At 42.0% G+C, this 21,523-nt stretch overlaps 1 long non-coding RNA gene across 1 annotated transcript; it reads left to right on the top strand.

Moving 5' to 3' along the window:
• The first annotated feature begins 17,543 nt into the window (after positions 1 to 17,543).
• LOC311140768 lies at positions 17,544 to 18,990 on the top strand. Its single transcript, XR_014614181.1, has 2 exons — positions 17,544 to 17,706; positions 18,404 to 18,990. It is a non-coding gene; the product is annotated as an uncharacterized lncRNA (long non-coding RNA).
• Positions 18,991 to 21,523: the final 2,533 nt, after the last annotated feature.

Below are 21,523 nucleotides of genomic sequence, written 5' to 3'. Positions count from 1 at the left end.
CGCTTCCTCCCATGTCCAGTCTGCCTGCTCCTGGACACGCTGCTTGGTCCTTGTATGGTGGGTTCTTCTGTCACGATCGTCGTTAAGAGAGGAGGACCAAGGCGCAGCGTGATGAACGAACATGTTTATTTATCATTAGCGATAAACACGGACAGTAAACAAAAACAACAAACGACTCGTAACGTCCTAGGTAACATAGACCAACACGGAACAAGAACCCACAAACACAAAGGGAAAAACAGACAGTTTAAATATGACTCCCAATCAGAGACAACCAGCCACAGCTGACACTCGTTGCCTCTGATTGGGAGTCACTCAGGCCAACATAGAAATAACCAAACTAGAACTCCCAACATAGACATACACCACATAGAAAGAACACACCCTGGCTCAACATATAGAGTCCCAGAGCCAGGGTGTTACAGGGAGAGAGAGACTTACAGTATTCTGTTTGATAAGTGGCTGTTGTTTAACTATAAAACTAATAGATTGAGATATTGAATTGATAAATGAGAGATATGTTGACGGATTAAAAAAATATATATTAAAAAAAATATATTTTAAATAATAATAATAATAATAATAATAATAATAATAATTAAATAAATAAATTAAATTAAATGTTATTGCGCTATTTATAATATTCCTGAGTTAAGCTGTTTGCTTATTTCTTAGCACCAATGTTAACATAGGTATGCATAAAATACTAAATTGTTGTCTGTTTCCTTTGTTCTTCTGTGGTGTGAGAGACGAGAAGGAGGAGACAGAGAGAGAGAGATGAGGTGCTGACGAGTGCGTCATGCGACAAGGGTGTGCTGACAACGGATCAACTCCAACTAAGGCCAGTACTGTTTATCCACAAAACCCACGTTCCCTTACAGGATATAATAGATACATTGTGTATGCATAGAATTTTTCATGTTGTGACCATTTCACAGGAACTTGGCAACAGACTGATGAATTGATGTACTTGATAATTCCACATTAGGGTTTTTGTGAATGAGTTGTTTTGATTAGAGTGGTGTTGGAAATCCAACACTGACATTATTCTGTAAAATTAAGGTAATGTAGTGTTGCAGGATTAGAGGTGTTTATTCTTTTTTGGATTGCTCTGAAGTTGACTACTTTCCTTTACTTTTCCTGACCGGATGTGGTAAGATTGCCACTAATCAATAATTTGGTAAAATAAAATTAATAAAATAAAGTGATATATTGATTGATTGATTGATTGGTTGATTGATTAATTGTAATCACACACAAAAACATTAAAAAAAAACATTTACAAATAAAATAAATAAAAAGGAGAGACACATATAAAAGAGTCGTTACAATGCGGAAAAAGGACATCAAAACTACAAAAGTAATTACTCCTGTTGATGTAGTACAAAATAGTAATCCTCTAGTTAATGGTATTGCAAGGTTGTCTGGAAAATGGAATAAACGTTGGCCTGACATTGAACAACCATGGCCAGTGGAAGGGACTCTTAACCCAGACATCATCAAGATAATGCAAGTGCTTGTATCCACATATAAGGCAGATCAAAAGAAGGGGAACAACGTAAAGAAAAGAGACAAAGAGAGCTGGGTGTTCTAAAGCTGTTTGGAAATGAAGGACAAAAACTGATAAAAGATAGAAAAGATCAAAGAGACAGAGGTATAGAGAAAATTGCAAAAGAGGTGAAGGTAACAGAAAAACAAATGGCAGAAGTCAATACACCTTTCTCACATATGGATTCAGCAAAAAGACCCCCACCTTACGAGGAAGAAGTAGAGTTTAAGGACGTCTATCCTCAGCTTCCAGTGATCATTCAGGAGGGTGATTGTTGCATCAGAGATGAAGATGAACAAATAATAGAGAGAGGACGAGCAGAAACGACCATAAAGATGAATCCAAACTCCAAAAGCAAGAACAAAACGAGATGTCTGGAAACTAAGGGTGGAGTGAGGTTCAGGAGGATGGACCTTGAAGATGATGATGATGATGATGATCAGAGTGATTCAGAAGAGATCATGGGTGGATATGACCCTGTGATCAGACAGAGGTTGGCCAGAGCAGAAAGAAGGGGTGATGGAAGTTGGAAGAAGAAGAATACAAGAGATTCGAGTTCTGATGAAAGTAGATGGAGACAGCGATGAAGATTTGGAGATTAAAAGTACTTCATATTCGAGAGGATTTTATCCTACAATGACTAGCACAGAAGAAATAGAACAAGATATAGATCAATGCATATCATGCCTGGATAAGGCCAATAATTTAGAAGAAGTAAGACAATTGGAAGAACAACTCAAGAAGCTGAAGATACAGAAGAAAAACTTATGAAAAAAGGATCCCAAGAATTGGAGAAGAAGTATACATTAAGGCCAAGACAAGGGAGCACCAGTAAGAAGATGATGCCAGTGATCATTCGAGGACAGAACCTGGAGTATAAGCCTTTGCAGAATACTGATATGTCAGATATACTTGAGAAGCTGCCTACTCTTCAAGATTGAATATATCCTTGGTTTTCAAAGTTGGAAGAAATTACGGTGGGAACACAGTCTGCCATAGGAGACATTAAGATACTTTTGGCTAATCTCCTTGGGATTCCAGGCATGGAATACATTTTTCAGAGAGCTGGACTTCATAGATATGTGGGGACTGCAGTGAACGACCCTGAATTGTTGGCTGCAAGTAGAAATCGGCTGTGGGGAGCACTGAAAGATACGTTTCCAACAAATGTGCATCCTGACAACATTCTGATTGATCCACTAGGACAACAAGAAAATCCGAGAGCCTACGTGTCAAGAGTTCATCAAGTGTGGAGAAATATTACCGGAAATGATCCAGATGTGAGTCAAATTGAGCAGTCAATTTTGAGAGCTAAACTACAGATGGGACTGCCCTCACCAGTAAGGAGCAAACTGTTAGAGGTGGTTGGACTTGGACGCATGACAAAAGGTGTCTATACAGATCATATAGCCCATCAAGTGGATCTGTACCGGAAAAAGGAACACAGCCAGAAAGAACAGGACCAAGAAACTCTCAGAAAACTCAATCAAATACAACTGGTGGAGAATAAGAAGGAGAAGAAACAAGCTTTGGTTATGCAGAATCAGTGTGCACCAAATCAACAATCACTGACACAGCTTCAACCGAACCAGTTCCAACCGCAATTGTACCAGCCACCAATAGCGGTACCAGTCGTTTCATATCCACAGCCAGTTTCTGGACAGAGAAAGAATTGGAGAGGAAGAGGATGAGAAGGTTTAGGAAGAGGAAGAGGAGGAAAATTTAAGCCATACTTCCAGCAATCTTCAGAAGTGTGTTATAATTGTGGACAGGTTGGTCACTTTGCCCGTGAGTGTAATGGGCCAGGAGGAAACACCAGAGGGAATTTCAGAGGAAGATACAGGGGCCAGTCAAGATCATCTGGAGGACCGGTGAACCCTTATAGGGGCCCGGAGCAAGGATTCTAGAGGTGCCCAGAAGATCCGAAAGGGGGGTGTCAGCTGGTAGCATCAGGACCGGAAAAATATCCAACAATTGAGGTGAAAGTAAACAAACGACCATTGGAAGTGATGGCGGATAGCGGAGCTGCTTTTACCTGTGTTCGGCCTGAAGATGCTACACATCTCCCTATGTCCAATCAACTAATTAGGACAATCGGATTTGAGGGAGTGAAACAGCTGATTCCTCTTACAGAACCAATTGAGCTCTGCTATGAAAATCAGAAAATTACAATACCCATACTGGTATCAGAACATACACCTATCGCATTGTTGGGAAGAGATGCATTGTGTAAATTGAACTGTACAATAAAATGTACACCAGACGGCTGTCTGGTAGAAGTGCCAAAGGAAAAGGTTTACCAATTGTTGATGACGACAGAGATGGATTCTTCTTCAGTATTCTGGATTGGAAATCTCAGTGAAGATTTTTTGAAGCAGGCTAAGATATGGGAGAAATTCATTGTGACAAACATGCCAGATGTGAGGCTTCCGGAATATCCATTTCATTGTACGCTCAAGTATTTCAAGAATGCTGCCCAATCAGACTCAGAGGAATGGTTGAGTCATCAACCAAAGAAAGTTCATCTCAGCTCATGTTGCATAATTTTAGGACCACAAGGAGCAGCTATGAAGATAAACACAGATGATTATCTGGATAAAGAATTTGAGATTGAGAAGAGTGTGCCACATGTGACCTTGATGGTTTCTGAAGGCTATGAGCAGAAGCAAATAGGAGAAATGATGACAGAAGCAGAGAAAGCTGTTTTCGTACCGATGAAAGAGAATTTGGCGATTTGGAGGAGTGAAGATCAGCGATTTCTTAGAATCATGATTTCGGCTCAAGGACAAGGAGAGCCACAAGCTGTACAGATGACACATGAATCTATCTGCAGTGCGAAGATGGATTCAGACCCTATGAAAGAGGAGATGTTGGAACAAGTTCCAGAATGTTTGTGGTCTCAACACAATACCGATATTGGACTTGTGAAATCAGCCCAACCGGTGAAAGTTGAACTTCGACCAGGAGCCAGACCTCCTTGGAAGAATCAGTATCCATTGAAAGATGAAGCAATCCAAATGATCGAACCACAAATTGAAGGACTTTTGAAAGCAGGTGTTTTAAGGACAACAAAAAATCCTCAGAGTAACACACCTTTGTTGCCTGTGAAAAAACCAGATGGAACTTATCGTGTGGTTCATGATTTGAGAGCAGTGAATGAGGTAGTGACTGACTTTCCAGCGGAAGTGCCAGACCCGCATACCTTGTTAGCCCAAATTCCTCCTGATGCGACACATTTTACGGTGTTAGACTTATGTGGTGCATTTTTTAGTGTTCCACTTAGTGTAGAAAGTCAGGGTTTATTTGGGTTCACATATAAGGGACAGTTCTATGAGTACAGTCGTTTGGTACAGGGGTACAGGCATAGCCCCCACCTTTTCAATAAAGTACTGAAGGATGATTTGGTAGGGATAGATCAGATATTGCAAAGCACTGTCATTCAGTACGTAGATGATATAATTATCTGCTCACAGAATAAGGAAACATGTCATAGAGACTCAATTAAATTGCTACAGGTATTAGCAGAAAAGGGGCATAAGGTTTCACAGAAAAAGTTGTAATATTGCCAGGAGAAGGTTGTTTATTTGGGTCAGAAAATAACGCATGGACACAGAAGCATTTCGGATAGTCAATTGGAAGCTATTCGTATGGCTCCGAAGCCTAGAACTGTCAGAGAGATGATGACATTTCTTGGTATTGCTGGTTATTCTTCAGCTTGGATTGAGAGCTATGCTAGTTTGACGGGACCTTTGAGAGCTATGGTTAAGGATACTGGAGGTGGTCAACTCCATAGCAATCTTCCTGGACACAGGAAGGCCTTGTGGCATTTGAAACGATCAAACAGAGGTTGCAGGAGGCACCTGCACTCACACTACCAGACTACTCTAAGAATGTTTTGCTATATGTGTCTACTTCTACTGGAGGTAAATATGCATGTGCAGTTCTTTGTCAGCCGACAGGCACAGGGACGAATCCTCAGCCTATTTCCTACTACTCTACTGCCTATTCCGAAGTAGAACTAGGGCTACCACTGTGCTACAGAGCAATGGTGGGAGTATATTCAATGTATAACAAAGCATCATCTGTTACAATGGGTTACCCAGTAACAATTCTTACCCATCATAGTCTCAGAAATCTTCTGAACTTTGGAAAATATACATTGACTATGCCTAGGCTCAGAGACTATCATAGGCTCTTAGAGCAGGAAGATGTCACCCTAGTGAGGTGTGATACGGTGAATCCAGCCGAGAATTTGCCAACTTCAGAGGATGGTGAGCCACATGATTGTGTCCAAGAAGCAGAGAAATACTAAAGGCTTAGATCAGATTTGCAAGCCTTTCCATTACGTGAGGCAGACCTGGAGTATTGGACTGATGGGTCTTGTTATCGTGTGGGAGATAAATTGTGTGCTGGCTATGCAGTAGTTAAAGCCCAAGGAACTGGATTTGTCGTTGAAAAGGCTGAAGTAATACCACAGCCTGTGTCTGCACAACTTGCTGAACTTGTGGGGCTAACAGAAGCATGTTTGTTAGCAGAAGGAAAGCGAGTGACGATATACACTGATTCAGCATATGCACGTAGTGTATGTCATCTGTTTGGAGCAGTGTGGAAAGGTTGAGGGTTTAAGAAAACGGATGGTTCTCCGATACAACATCATCCGCAAATAATGAAACTGTTGCATGCTATGATGAAGCCTAAAGAGATAGCGATAGCTAAGTGTGCAGCTCATAAGACAGATGTGTCAAAAGTCACACAAGGGAACAAAGCTGCTGATGAAGCTGCAAAAGCCGTCACAGGAGCGGACAAATTGGGCAAAGTTTTTCTGGTCACTCATGCAGTGGACTTGGAAGACAAAATTACGCTTAAGGATGTGATTTTGATGCAGGAAGCTGCTTCTACGATCGACAAACAATTATGGCTAGACAGAGGTGCCGTCAAAGATACTACTGGTCTTTGGAGAAACCATGAGGGGTTGATAGTAGCGCCTCTAGACCTATTAGGTCTGATGATTCAGGAAGCACATGGGTTAGCTCATGTTGCAAGGGGGGAGGTTAGGAGAAAGATCACAAAGGAGTATGGTTTTTGGGCACCATATTTGCTTGAACAGGTTGACTATGTCATAGGCAGGTGCACAATTTGTCTGAAAAATAATGTTCGCAGGGGTGTGACTGTTCTTCCTGGTCACATTCCTACACCGAGAGGTCCTATGCGTGAGTTGGTTATCAACTTTGTTGATATGATAAAACCAGTTGATGGGAAAAGATACATGTTGGTGGTTGTAGATAGATTTTCACGATGGCCGGAGGCCTGTCCAACCAAGCGAAAAGATGCTCAGTCGGTTGCTAAGTTCTTGTGTAAAGAAGTCATAAGCAGGTGGGGACTTCCCGATCGAATATCCTCAGACAATGGGAAAGAATTTGTGGATAAATCAGTGAAATTGATGTTGCAAAAATTGGGAATTAAGTAACGTCTTGGAGCAGTTTATCACCCACAAAGTCAAGGGATTTGTGAAAAAATGAACGGTGTCTTGAAAAATCGCATTGTCAAAATTTGCCAGCATACGGGTCTAAACTGGATAGCAGCGCTTCCTTTAGCATTAATGGTGTGTCGCTCAAGTGAGTTGCGTGATCTACGTATGACACCCCATGAACTGGTCACAGGAAGAAGGATGCCTACGCCTTGTTTGCGAACAAGCGGAAAGGGTCCAAGCTTGGCTCTCTTGGAAGATGAAATGAGAGCGTACGTTACATATACGGCCAATTTTCATAAAAAGCTGTCCACATATGTTTCTGACAGGCAAAGAAAAGAAGAGGTGCAGGAGAAGCTTGATGAGAAAAAACGGAGTACAGTGCAACCTGGGGACAAGGTGTTCGGGAAGGTATTTAGAAGGAAGTGGTATAACGAACGTCGTGAAGGACCATTTGAAGTTGTTCGTAGTACTGGAACAGCTGTCCAGGTTAAAGGGTCTCCAACGTGGTATCATTTGTCACATTGTGTTAAAGCGCCTGGAGAAGAAGTGCCACGCACAGAGAAACAGGATGTTGAAGGCTCAAGAGAGCAGGATGAAGTAACCCTAGGGAAGTCAGCTCAGCTTCCATGCCAGTGCACGAGAGAGAACAGTGGTGAAGGGAAATTTAGAGTTCAGTGGGAAGAGAGCTATGGCAGGAGTTTAGATCTGTTAGGAGCAGTTGCATTGAGAAAGTATGCGTTGCTGAATGATAAGAGAAGAATGAAGATTTAGGGTGATTGTACTCTCTATGTGTACAATTCCCAGCAGGAGGATCAAGGTGATTATAAATGTATTTTTTATAATCCACAGTTTGAAAGTGAGGGATTAGAGTCGGGACTGAGAGTTAATGTAGTGACGCTAGTGGTGATAGATGGAAATACAAGTAAAGAGCTCCAAGCTGTAGGGAAAATAGATGAATCCACAACAATTACATCAACACTTCAGCCTAATACAACAACAGTAAGAAGCAATTCAACTCTTTCAACATTGACAGCTATTAAAGCTATAAATGTATCACATTTCATTACAATGGCGCCTCAGAAACTCGCTCCAACACCAATTTTAGAAGAAAAGACTGTCATTAGGGTTAGGATGGGTTGTACAGCTCATCTTCCTTGTAGATGTGAGAGACGGAGTGGGGGTGGTGACATTCCTCCCACGTGGAGAGATAATTATGGCGAAGAAGTGTTGTTATCAGGACCAGAAGTAGAAGCTGTGCCACCTAGTCAAAGGAAGTATATTTTGTACAACGATATGAAGTGGAAGAGGGTTATGAGTGATCGCTCACTTATTTTGAGTAATATTACATGGGAAGATCAGGGAGAATATACTTGTACTTATTTAGAGCCAGCGTTCAAATTTGTTACGGCTAAGAATTACTGGTTAGAAGGCTATGTAACCCGTAAGGTGACGCTTATGATGGAAGATTTAAAGTCTGTTGAAGTTTCCACAGTCACCAAAGGAGTTCAGGAGCAGTATATTACAGTAGACTGGATGGAGTATTGATGGATAGATATCCATTTTGAATATCCGATAATTGTTTACGTCTTTACATATTCTTGTGATATTTAGTATTTTCTGATGATTCAAAAGGGGGAAATGTGATGTCATTCATTTTATATATAATCTTATATATCATTCTTATATTATTGCTGACATTGATGTTTTAATTTGCATGTGTTGTTTTGCAAAAGATACTGGTTGGTCTTTTCTTTTCTTCCAGAAGCATATGGGGGAATGTGTAGAGGGGATTCAAATACTCAAACATGGACAATATGAATGGACTGGAGGAAGTGGAACAAGGAAGGTGTGGAGATGTTCAGATTCCATCATCAATGTTTCATTGGAAGTCGACACTGCTGAGGAGATGAAGTATAGTGGACTACATTCCAGTGTCTGCAATGATATATAGACATATTTGCATGTGTAATACATAATTTGTGTTATATTCTTTCTGTATTAATGTTTTGAAGAATTATGTTTTCTGTTGTTGGGTACATGTGGGGACCTCAGATGTTTTTGTTTATTTTGTTGAAGCTTAAGGATATTGGGTCTAGGCAGGGACAGAGAGAATCCACAGAAGGGTCCGATGGGTCGACCAGCCTGAATGTGGACATTTTTTATTGTATTTTGTTTGCTGAGGTTTTCATGTGTATTCAATTGCATCATAGCTTAAAATGCATTGATAAAGATGTATAAATTGATCTGGAGTACTTAGGTGGTCGCCTGGGGCAGAGGGACCGTGAGAGAATTTTCCTGTCTTGATTAATACATGGATATTTGGAATGAAAGCTGCCATACAGGTTTTTCGCTCTTACACTCCATAACAATTTATTTACATTCCATAACAATTTATTTACACTCCATACAAAAATGTGTCTATATAACCATGTGTTTACTCTCCATACATTTTGGTTTATTGCTGAAGTTACTCAAGAACAAAAATTGTTATTTGTCATAATCCTATTATTTTTGTTTTCGAGACTTAATTAGTCTCGAAGGGGGGAAATATGTAGTATCCTAAACAGTTTTTAATTTTGCTGACGTTTGCAAATGGTGTGTTAGAGGAAACTTGGCTCGGCTTGCGGAAACATCTGGAAAGCATTACTACATAGCTTTCTTGGAATAGAGGAAAGTCTGCTATGTAGAGGCAGGGAATTGGTTTATTAAAATCACGCCATATTATGTTACATAGGATATAAATACCATGTTCTGAACAAAGGGATGGGGAGAGACAACATATTAGATCAACAGATTGGCCGTTTCTCTCCAGATATTTTGCAGATGTCTGTAAATTGATACTGTGAACTTTGATACAAATAAACTTTTGTAATCAAAGTACAGTGTAAGCGGACTTCTTATCATCACAGCATAGATCAGCATCGTTGTCTTAGACACCAAAGTAACCTTGAAAGCAGAAAGCAAGTGTCCAGATGAAGATGGTGATAAAAGTAATGGTTGTTGTGGGTTCTGTTGTCATGAAGGACAGCTCTCAGATATGAAGTGTTAAACTCACAGGGATATAAACACTCCCAGACCACTGAAGCATGTGCAGCCAATACAAAGTGTATTATATGTAAATATTATTCTAGGACAGTCAGACTTTATTAGTAAATGTTGTGTGATGTGATGTAGAAACATGATACCTATGTAATCACTGATATCATTTCTGATATAAGTGCTGAATGGGGACTGATATAATGATTATAGGCATCTACAAATGGAGCATATTGTTATTAATGTGTTATTAGACCAGGCAGTCTATGTTTTCTGTCTCCCTCGAGTGGTCAGGGTCAGTAACTGCAGTCTGTGTGTGGACCTTGTGATGCCACCGAATGACAGCTCTAAAGTGGAGATCTCCAGAGCTCTGACGTCTCCAGTCTCCTGCTTCACCTGCTGCTCTCTGGATCTACCACAGCAGTGGTGTAAAGGAGGATGTATGGGTAATGTTTGTGGTCTATATTGTGTGTTTGAATCATGTTAATTAAATTCTAGCTATTCAAAACACAGGTCATCTTTAGGGGTTTAATGATTGCACATCATCTCTTTTCAGATTGGTTGATGGTTTTCCGTGAGTTACTCAACAGAGTCAACATGTAGTTAATGGTCAGGAGAAACATTTAGTGATCAGTTATGATCTAAGGTCTTCTAGACATAGCTCTAGTTTGACTCTATTGTTGTTCAGCTCTACTACACACTGTGTCATTGTACTGGATCATCTCCTCCCCTCAGCACCTGCAGTAGGTCCCAGCTGTAGCAGTACAGTCACTGTGCAGTCTGACTGAGGGAGGTTTTTGTACGACTCTGTATCACTGTGTGAACACATATTTACTATTGGGAGTGTGTAAACTCTGACAGTAGTAATCTCCTGCATCTTCAGCCTGGACTCCACTGATGGTCAGAGTGAAGTCACTATGAGATCCACTACCACTGAATCTAGATGGAGTCCCAGACTGAAGTGTTGTAGCATAGTAAATAAGGAGTTTAGGAGCTCCTCCAGGTTTCTGTTGATACCAGGCTAGATAGTTATTGTTAGCCACATCACTGCTGGTTTTACAGTTCAGAGAGACTGTCTGTCCTGGGAGAACAGCTTTCACTGCAGGGGTCTGAGTTACAGTGACCTGGCCTCTGGATTCTGAAACAGAGATGGCATGTAGAAATAGCATTCAATTGTTAATAAGTTTTTCCATATAGCATATGAAATTAAACTGTAATGAGGTTATATAGCCTGATATTGCAATTGTCCGGGTAGTTTTCTGTAAAATATATTACCTTGGAGACAGAGGGCAAATATCCAGATGAAGATGGTGATAAAAGTCATGGTTGTTGTGGGTTCTGTTGTCATGAAGGACAGCTCTCAGTCATGAAGTGTTAAACTCACAGGGCTATAAACACTCTCAGACCACTGAAGCATGTGCTGTCTATGCAGAGCATCATCACTATGCAAATAATCTTCTGGTCTTCTCCCCATCCAACATGTTTCAGTAAAGTGTCCTACATGTAAGTAGTCTTCCTGGACAGAGACTGATGTGATGTAGAAACATGATATCTATGTAATCACTGAAATGGTTTCTGATATAAGTGCTGAATGGGGACTGATATAATGACTATAGACATCTACAAGTGGAGCATAACGTTATTACTGCTTTTAGACCAGATAGTATCTGCTTTCTGTAGCAGTACAGTCACTGTGCAGTCTGACTGAGGGAGGTTTTTGTACAGCTCTGTATCACTGTGTGAACACAAATGTACTATTTGGATAGTGTAAACTCTGACAGTAGTAATCTCCTGCATCTTCAGCCTGGACTCCACTGATGGTCAGAGTGAAGTCACTATGAGATCCACTACCACTGAATCTAGATGGAGTCCCAGACTGAAGTGTTGTAGCATAGTAAATAAGGAGTTTAGGAGCTCCTCCAGGTTTCTGTTGATACCAGGCTAGATAGTTTTTGCTATAGACATCACTGCTGGTTTTACAGTTCAGAGATACTGTCTGTCCTGGGAGAACAGCTTTCACTGCAGGGGTCTGAGTTACAGTGACCTGGCCTCTCAATTCTGAAAAAGAGATGTCATGTAGAAATAGCATTCAATTGTTAATACATTTTTCCATGTAGCATATGAAATTAAGCTGTAATGAGGTTATATAGCCTAATATTGCAATTGTCCCAGACTGAAGTGTTTTAGCATAGTAAATAAGGTGTTTACTACTATTGTACTCTATTGTATAATACTAGTGCTTTATTACCATCAGTCCCTATTGTATTTGACTAGTACTTCAATACTATCAGTCCCTATTGTATTATACTAGTACTTCAGTACTATCAGTCCCTATTGTATTACACTAGTACTTCAGTACTATCAGTCCCTATTGTACTGTTGACCATGATGTCCTTCTGGACAGACTGGAGAGGTGGGTTGGCCTCTCCGGTCCAGTTCTGAATTGGTTGAGGACCTATTTAACCTGTCGAGAGTTTTTAGACACCCTTGGTTACCATAATTAAGAGAAAATACAAATCACAGGTGGCATTCTACAAGGTTCGATTTTGGTTTCAGTACTGTTCAGTTTACATATGTTACCATATGGAACCGTTATCAGGAAGCACCACATTGATTTTCACTGCTGCACAGCGATGCACAACTTTACATTTCTGTGGCACCAGAGGATTTCAACTCCATGGATAAATTATTAGACTGTATTAGTAATTTAAATACTTGGATGGCTCACAACTTCCTCCAGCTAAATCAAGACAAGATGGAGTGTCACGTTCGTTGAGAGACGGGTCAGACCAAGGTGCAGCGTGGTATGCGTACATGTTTATTAGAATGAATAAACACTAGACAAAACAACAAAAGCAACGTAACTTGAAGCTCAACAGTGGCTACACACGACAAGCCAAAAACGAGTCAAGATCCCACAACTAAGGTAGGCAACCAGGCTACCTAAGTATGATCCCCAATCAGAGACAACAATCGACAGCTGCCTCTGATTGGGAACCACACCCGGCCAATATAGATCTAAACATACTAGATCTCCACATAGAATGACACGTTACATAGATACTCACACCCTGACCAAACCAACTAGCGAACTCTATGTCAGGGCTTGACAGTACCTCCCCCCCAAAGGTGCATACTCCGGCCGCACCAACCTGACTCATTAGGGGAGGGTCCGGGTGGGCATTCAGCCTCGGAGGCGGCTCCGGCTCCGGGCGTGATGACCTCTCCCTCTTTGCCTCCCCGTTGCACCCCTGGTCTGGTCTGGTCTGGACCTCGGCGCGATCCTTCCCCTCTCCTTCCTCCCACGATGCACCAAGCCCTGTCTGGACCCTGGTGTGGGAGGCCCCGAACCTGGAGAGGGGCTGACGTCTGGGCCTGGAGTGGAGCCGCTGACCGGAGCTGAACTGGACCCCGGTGGAGCGGACTGCTCTGGCTCCGGAGTGGAGCCGCTGACCGGAGCTGAACTGTACCCCGGTGGAGCGGACTGCTCTGGCACTGGACTGGAGCAGCTGATCAGAGCTGGACTGGGCCCCGGTGGAGCGGACTGCTCTGGCACTGGACTGGAGCAGCTGATCAGAGCTGGACTGGGCCCCGGTGGAGCGGACTGCTCTGGCACTGGAGTGGAGAAGCTTACCGGGCTGCGGACACGCACCACTTGTCTGGTGCGAAGAACAGGCATGGGCCGCACCGGGCTGGGAACACGCACCACTGGTCTGGTGCGAGGAGCAGGCACGGGCCGTGCCGGACTGGAGACGCGCACCACTGGTTTGGTGCGAGGAGCAGGCACAGGCTGTGCCGGACTGGGAACACGCACCACTGGTCTGGTGCGAGGAGCAGGCACGGGGCGTACCGGGCTGGCGACACGCACCACTGGTTTGGTGCGAGGAGCAGGCACGGGCTGTGCCGGACTGGATACATGCACCACTGGTTTGGTGCAGGGAGCAGGTACGGGCTGTGCCGGACTGGGAACACGCACCACTGGTCTGGTGGGAGGAGCAGGCACGGGCCGTGCCGGACTGGATACACGCACCACTGGTTTGGTGCAGGGAGCAGGTACGGGTCGTACTGGACTGGATACGCGCACCACTGGTTTGGTGCGGGGAGCAGGTACGGGGCGTACCAGGCTGGGGAGGCGCACTGGTGACACAGTGCGAAGAACCGGAGCAGGATATACTGGACCGTGGAGGCGTACTGGAGGTCTGGAGTGTACAGCTGGCACAACCCGTCCTGGCTGGATGCCCACATTCGCACGCCACGTGCGGGGCACTGGCACAGGACGCATTGGGCTGTGAATGCACACTGGTGACACAGTGCGTATCTCCGCATACCTTGGTTCCTCAATGAACACACACTCCTTTTTTTGCCTGACCAGCTCCTCTCTCCGTGCATCCACTACTTCCTTCTCCCTACGGGCCTCCTGCAGCGCCTCCTCTTGAAGGGAGCTCTCCTGCTCAATTCTCACTATCAGCCCCCGTAATGTGGTGGCCTCCTCTCTTAAACTGCAGATCCGCAGGTCTTGGAGGACCTCTAAAAGAGCGGCCTCCTCCTCTACAGTCAGCACTTTCACGGCCTCCTGCTACCTCGTCGTCCACCCCGTGTGCCCCCCCCAAAAAATGTATTGGGGCTGCTTCTCAGGCTTTCTTCGTGACCAAGTCTTTTTAAGTTGCCGTTTCTCCTCCCTTGCTGCCTCTGTCTGCTCCCAAGGAAGGCGATCCATCCCAGCATGGATCTCTTCCCATGTCCATGAAACCTTACCATTTAATATCTCCTCCCAAGTCCATGATTTATGCTTCTCCTGGGCACGCTGCTTGGTCCTTGTTTGGTGGGATCTTCTGTTACGTTCATTGAGAGACGGGTCAGACCAAGGTGCAGCGTGGTATGCGTACATGTTCATTAGAACGAATAAACACTAGACAAAACAACAAAAGCAACGTAACGCGAAGCTCAACAGTGGCTACACACAACAAGCCAAACACGAGTCAAGATCGCACAACTAAGGTAGGCAACCAGGCTACCTAAGTATGATCCCCAATCAGAGACAATGATCGACAGCTGCCTCTGATTGGGAACCACACCCGGCCAATATAGATCTAAACATACTAGATCTCCACATAGAATTACACATTACATAGATACTCACACCCTGACCAAACCAACTAGCGAACTCTATGTCAGGGCGTGACACGGAGGTACTTATTGTTGGAGCCAAATAACAGAGAGAGAATCTAGTCACACATTTTAATTAACGGGCAATAAAGATAAAACACCAGGTAAAAAAACCTAGGTGTTATTTTAGATTCTGAATAAAATTTCGATTCACACATTAGGAATGTGACCAAAATAGTTTTTACCACCTGAGGAACATTGCCAAGATGCGGCCGTTTCGCTCTCAGACTGATACAGAGAGACTCATCAATGCTTTCAATACAAGCAGGCTTGACTGCTGTGATGCTCTCCTGTCTGGTCTACCCATGAAAGCCATTGGTCAACTGCAAAACATACAGAATGCTGCAGCACGGGTACTGATCAAGACCAGACGTAGAGTACACATTACAGCGCTTTAAAGATCTCTGCACTGGCTGCCTGTGAGTTTTAGAATTAATTTTAAGATTGTTTTTTAAATCAATCCACGATTGTAAACCCCAATACATGTCAGACATGCTTTTAAGTTATGTTCCCAGTAGGTCCCTCAGGTCCTCTGGCAGTGGCCTTTTAACTATCCCAAAGCCTAGGACCAAGAGACATTGAGAGGCAGCCTTTAGTTATTATGCCCCCAGCCTCAGGTATAGCCTGCCAGAGAACCCGAGGGGGCCGAAAATGTGGAAATATTTAAAAGAGATCTTAAAACATATCTAGTAGTAGTTGTTGTTGTAGTAGTAGTAGTAGTAGTTGTTGTTGTTGTTTTTGTTGTAGTAGTAGTAGTAGTAATAGTAGTAGCCGACCCTCTCCTCTCTTCTTCTCCCCTCTCTTCTCCTCTCCTCCTCTCCTCAGTAGTTGTAGTAGTTGTAGTAGTAATAGTAGTAATAGTAGTAGTAGTTGTAGTAGTTGTTGTAGTAGTAGTAGTAGTTGTTGTTGTTGTTGTAGTAGTAGTAGTAGTAGTAGTAGTAGTAGTAGTAGTAGTAGTAGTAGTAGTAGTAGTAGTAGTAGTAGTAGTAGTTGTTGTTGTTGTTTTTGTTGTTGTAGTAGTAGTAGTAGTAGTAGTTGTTGTTGTTGTTTTTGTTGTTGTAGTAGTAGTAGTAGTAGTAGTAGTAGTAGTTGTTGTTGTTGTTGTAGTAGTAGTAGTAGTAGTAGTAGTAGTAGTAGTAGTAGTAGTAGTAGTAGTAGTAGTAGTAGTAGTAGTAGTTGTTGTTGTTTTTGTTGTTGTAGTAGTAGTAGTAGTAATAGTAGTAGTTGATGACCCTCTCCACTCCTCTTCTCCCCTCTCCTCTCCTACTATAGAGTTGTGGTAGCTGACCCGCCTCTCTCCTCCAGCTAGTCTCCCTGTCAGGAGGAGGAGGAGGAGGAGGAGGAGGAGGAGTAGTAGTACCACCTTGAAAGCAAGTGTCCAGATGGTGATAAAAGTCATGGTTGTTGTGGGTTCTGTTGTCATGAAGGACAGCTCTCAGTCATCAAGTGTTAAACTCACAGCGCTATAAACACTCTTAGAGCAGATGCATTATGCAAATGAGTGTTTCAAATCTATTTCAGTTTCCAAGTAGGCTCCCATCATAAGAATATAATTATCTTGCATACGTTTGCTTTTCTAATAATAGTAATTAGGTGGGTGCTTATATTTGTCCTATTTCACACATGTGTATTATACGGGGATTGGATATGTTTTTTGGGGGGGATATCCCAACTCCCCCTGAGACATCCTCAGAGAGTGGGGTCACGGCCAGCATCTGCCATTATAAACGGCGACCCTGGAGCAATTAGGGTTAAGTGCCTTGCTAAAGGGCACATCGACAGATGTTTCGCCATGTCGTCCTGGGGATTTGAACTAGCAGCCTTTTGGTAACTAGGCCAACGCTCTAACATCAAACAGCAACTTTTACTCAAATAACTTATGTATGGCAACTTTTATGTCACACCACCATTTATTTTTATTCTGATGATGATCAGACATAATTAACTGTCTGTTCACTCATGCTTGGTCTCTTATGTAAGTTCCTCTAATCAGTTAGTGAACACTTCTCTAAACTAAAGCTGGTAGGATTCCTCTGGTAGTGTTGTCTGTCTGTGACTTTACCACAACTGTTAAATCTGAGATCAACATCTTTAATAAAGGAATATAAAACATGGATCACTATCAGTACAGCTGCTGCTGTTGTCTTTCATTTGAACAATATGGAGGAATACTAGCAACACTGGAGCTAATGCTGGACAGTACTTACAGACTAGGAGAACATCTGATACACAGAGGAAGGAAAAAATACTAATATCTGGTTTTAAGATACAAATCATATTTGTATTATCTAGAAACAGCTTATATCAAGTGTTTGTTCTACCTGGAAGATGTTAAAGTGTATTTGTGTTGATTATGATTCTGTATGAGTGATCTTCACTGTAACAGCTGCAGCATCACAACACAGAGAGGTTTTTGTACGATCAGTAATAGGGATTGTATCACTGTGGTACACTTTTGGTAGCGGCACCAGACTAGATGTTGGAAGTAAGTAACAAGCTCACTTGATATTTCTTTCTGATTACACTTATTAAGTATGTTATTCTTACACTCTGTCTATGAAAATATTGCGATTTTAGATTTTCAAAATGTTTTAATTGCTTTTGACTGACCCTTCGTTCTAATACATTTTTATTGAATCGAAATGTGAAATTGTAGGTTTATTTTTGTCTGATTTGTATGATTGCAGACTATAACTCTTAATTTTGGTAGGATCACTATTTAATAGCATTGGATATAGTAGTCATTATTGTTGTATTGAGTTCATGGTAGCCTTCACTGTTAGTGTGAAGACAAAAGGTCTCAGTTATGTTTGTAACCAACTTCATGAACTAACATGGTTGATATGTGATTAAAACTAATTTATGCTCAGATTTTGCAAATACTATGAATATGAGAAGGCTATTCTGATCAGATCAATTCCTAAATAATATATGTATGACATGTATAACTGACGCTGTATGACTTGAAACTCTACTTACTTAATACTTGTTCGGTTCATTATTCTGCTTTATCATATTACAGTTTGTGTTTTATCCACATCTTTTACCAATCTAACTTTTACATTAATATTTAGAAGGCATTTCCAAATCACTTTATTTTGATTTGTCCTTTGCTGAAGATAAGCTCTTACTGTAACTGTACTTGATGTAGTTACTTAGTTGATGTGTTCTGTTTGTTCCAGGTAACAGTTCCCCCACCCTCACCGTCCTGCCCCCCTCTAGTGAGGAGCTGTCCAGTACAACAACTGCCACACTGACGTGTCTGGCCAACAAGGGCTTCCCCTCAGACTGGACCATGAGCTGGAAAGTGGATGGGACCAGCAAGAAGCAGGAGGCCAGTCCCGGGGTCCATGAGAAGGACGGCCTGTACAGCTGGAGCAGCACCCTGACTCTCACTGCCCAGGAGTGGACCAAGGCAGGAGAGGTGACCTGTGAAGCCCAGCAGAAATCCCAGACTTCAGTCATCAAGACCCTGAGGAGGGCTGACTGTTCTGGGTAGGACCCCTCAGTCACACCTCTGTGGAGAGAGGATGCTGGTTCCTCTGCTTTGACTTGCTTTTTTCTAAAATCAGTCGTTCTCTGATTTAGTGATCACTCTGGTGTGGACTAACAGGGGGCTAGGCTTGAGTTCATGTGTCAATCCATTCGGTAGATTGAGATTTTGTTAGTTTTAGATTTAATGTGATCTGCTTTTATTCACTATCATGTTTGCTTTGATGCTTCAATTTTGTGATAATGGATTTAAATAAAGATTTTTTTTTGGAATGCATATTTTTGTTGTTTTTATTAATAAACTGGATCATAGATACTGTATATTTGCAATATTCTGGAAAAATATGTATTCAGTAAGGCTGATTAATGGTGTCTTTAAAAACTGTCAAGTCTAAAACTCACTCTAACATCATAATTGACCAATATTTAATACTATCACAATATACTATGATATAATAGAAGAGTTTCTGCCATGGTAGTAGTTGACTGTCTTCATTCATAAGGATACTGAGTCTGTGTCAGACATGTTTGACTTGACAGACTTTACAGTAATAAAAGAAGAACTATCAAACAGTCAACCGATATCTTGGACTCTCACGTGTGTTATAGGCTGTGATTCGACGCTAAATATATATTTTTTAAAATTACAAATATTACAAGTGGTACTACTTCAAGATGTAGCAGTGTTTCCCAAACTCGGTCCTCGGGACCCCAAGGGGTGCACATGTAGTTTTTTACCCTAACACTACACAGCTGATTCAAATTATCAAAGCTCGAATGATTAGCTTATAATTTTTTATCAGCTGTGTAAACCTAGGGCAAAAACCAAAACGTGCACCCCTTGGGGTCCAGAGGACCGAGTTTGGGAAACGCTGCTATATAGTGTAGTGACAGTCTTCTCTACCTCCAACCCCCTGGGAACAGAGTGAACATCTGGTGACAGTGCTGCTCTATTCTGGGACAAGCAGAACCACCCAGCCCTGTCTATGTAAATCTCAGTTTCACTCCCACAGATACCAGTCTAGTAGTTGAACAGTTTCACTGCCTGTAATACCCTGGACTGGGCCAGATGTGAGGGAGTGGACTGGTCTTAACCTCTATGGTGGATTCAGGGAGGGACTCATAACAGATATGCTACCATGTAATTAATTACAGATAAAATGGATATTATACTTTACATAGATAGTGTATGTAGTGTACATGTGTCTCATGTTTGAATCCAGCATCATGTCTCATTCACAGATCTAACAGTCAGTAACCTGCTCATGAAAACAGTTAATATAACGGTAGAAGATCACAATTTAAATCAGACATTTGGTTGAGGTCCATTTTGGGACTTGTTTTGGGGGGCAGAAGTGATTGTAACTTTGAAGTAATGTTGAGGTCAGAACACCTTTTGTTTTACATCTGTAGATCTTGCTTTACATATTGACAGGTAATGTATTTCAAAACTTCAAATAAATGTTATACACACTTAAAGGCCATGACAAATATAACAAGTTAAAACCATGATGATGATGTTAATGATGATGATGATGGTCATGTGAACTGAACGATTGCTTTCTAACCATATTGTCACATGTCACAGTTGACCTCATCTAGTGTTCCATGTCACTGTCTCTTCCCCCTCAGCACCTGCAGTAGGTCCCAGCTGTAGCAGTACAGTCACTGTGGAGTCTGACTGAGGGAGGTTTTTGTACGGCTCTATATCACTGTGTGAACACCCAGACACTGTTGGGAATGTGTAAACTCTGACAGTAGTAATCTCCTGCATCTTCAGCCTGGACTCCACTGATGGTCAGAGTGAAGTCACTATGATATCCACTACCACTGAATCTAGATGGAATCCCAGACTGAAGTGTTGTAGCATAGTAAATAAGGAGTTTAGGAGCTCCTCCAGGTTTCTGTTGATACCAGGCTAGATAGTTTTTGCTATAGACATCACTGCTGGTTTTACAGTTCAGAGATACTGTCTGTCCTGGGAGAACAGCTTTCACTGCAGGGGTCTGAGTTACAGTGACCTGGCCTCTCAATTCTGAAAAAGAGATGTCATGTAGAAATAGCATTCAATTGTTAATACATTTTTCCATGTAGCATATGAAATTAAGCTGTAATGAGGTTATATAGCCTAATATTGCAATTGTCCCAGACTGAAGTGTTTTAGCATAGTAAATATGGTGTTTACTAGTATTATACTCTATTGTATAATACTAGTGCTTTATTACCATCAGTCCCTATTGTATTTGACTAGTACTTCAATACTATCAGTCCCTATTGTATTATACTAGTACTTCAGTACTATCAGTCCCTATTGTATTACACTAGTACTTCAGTACTATCAGTCCCTATTGTACTGTTGACCATGATGTCCTTCTGGACAGACTGGAGAGGTGGGTTGGCCTCTCCGGTCCAGTTCTGAATTGGTTGAGGACCTATTTAACCTGTCGAGAGTTTTTAGACACCCTTGGTGACCATAATTAAGAGAAAATACAAATCACAGGTGGCATTCTACAAGGTTCGATTTTGGTTTCAGTACTGTTCAGTTTACATATGTTACCATATGGAACCGTTATCAGGAAGCACCACATTGATTTTCACTGCTGCGCAGCGATGCACAACTTTACATTTCTGTGGCACCAGAGGATTTCAACTCCATGGATAATGTATTAGACTGTATTAGTTATTTAAATACTTGGATGGCTCACAACTTCCTCCAGCTAAATCAAGACAAGACGGAGTGTCACGTTCGTTGAGAGACGGGTCAGACCAAGGTGCAGCGTGGTATGCGTACATGTTTATTAGAACGAATA

Source organism: Coregonus lavaretus (assembly GCF_964263955.1).
Source record: "Coregonus lavaretus genome assembly, chromosome: 13".
NCBI lineage: Eukaryota > Metazoa > Chordata > Actinopteri > Salmoniformes > Salmonidae > Coregonus > Coregonus lavaretus.
Note: the sequence above shows the minus strand (reverse complement) of the source record. Positions and strands in the feature narration are given on the sequence as shown.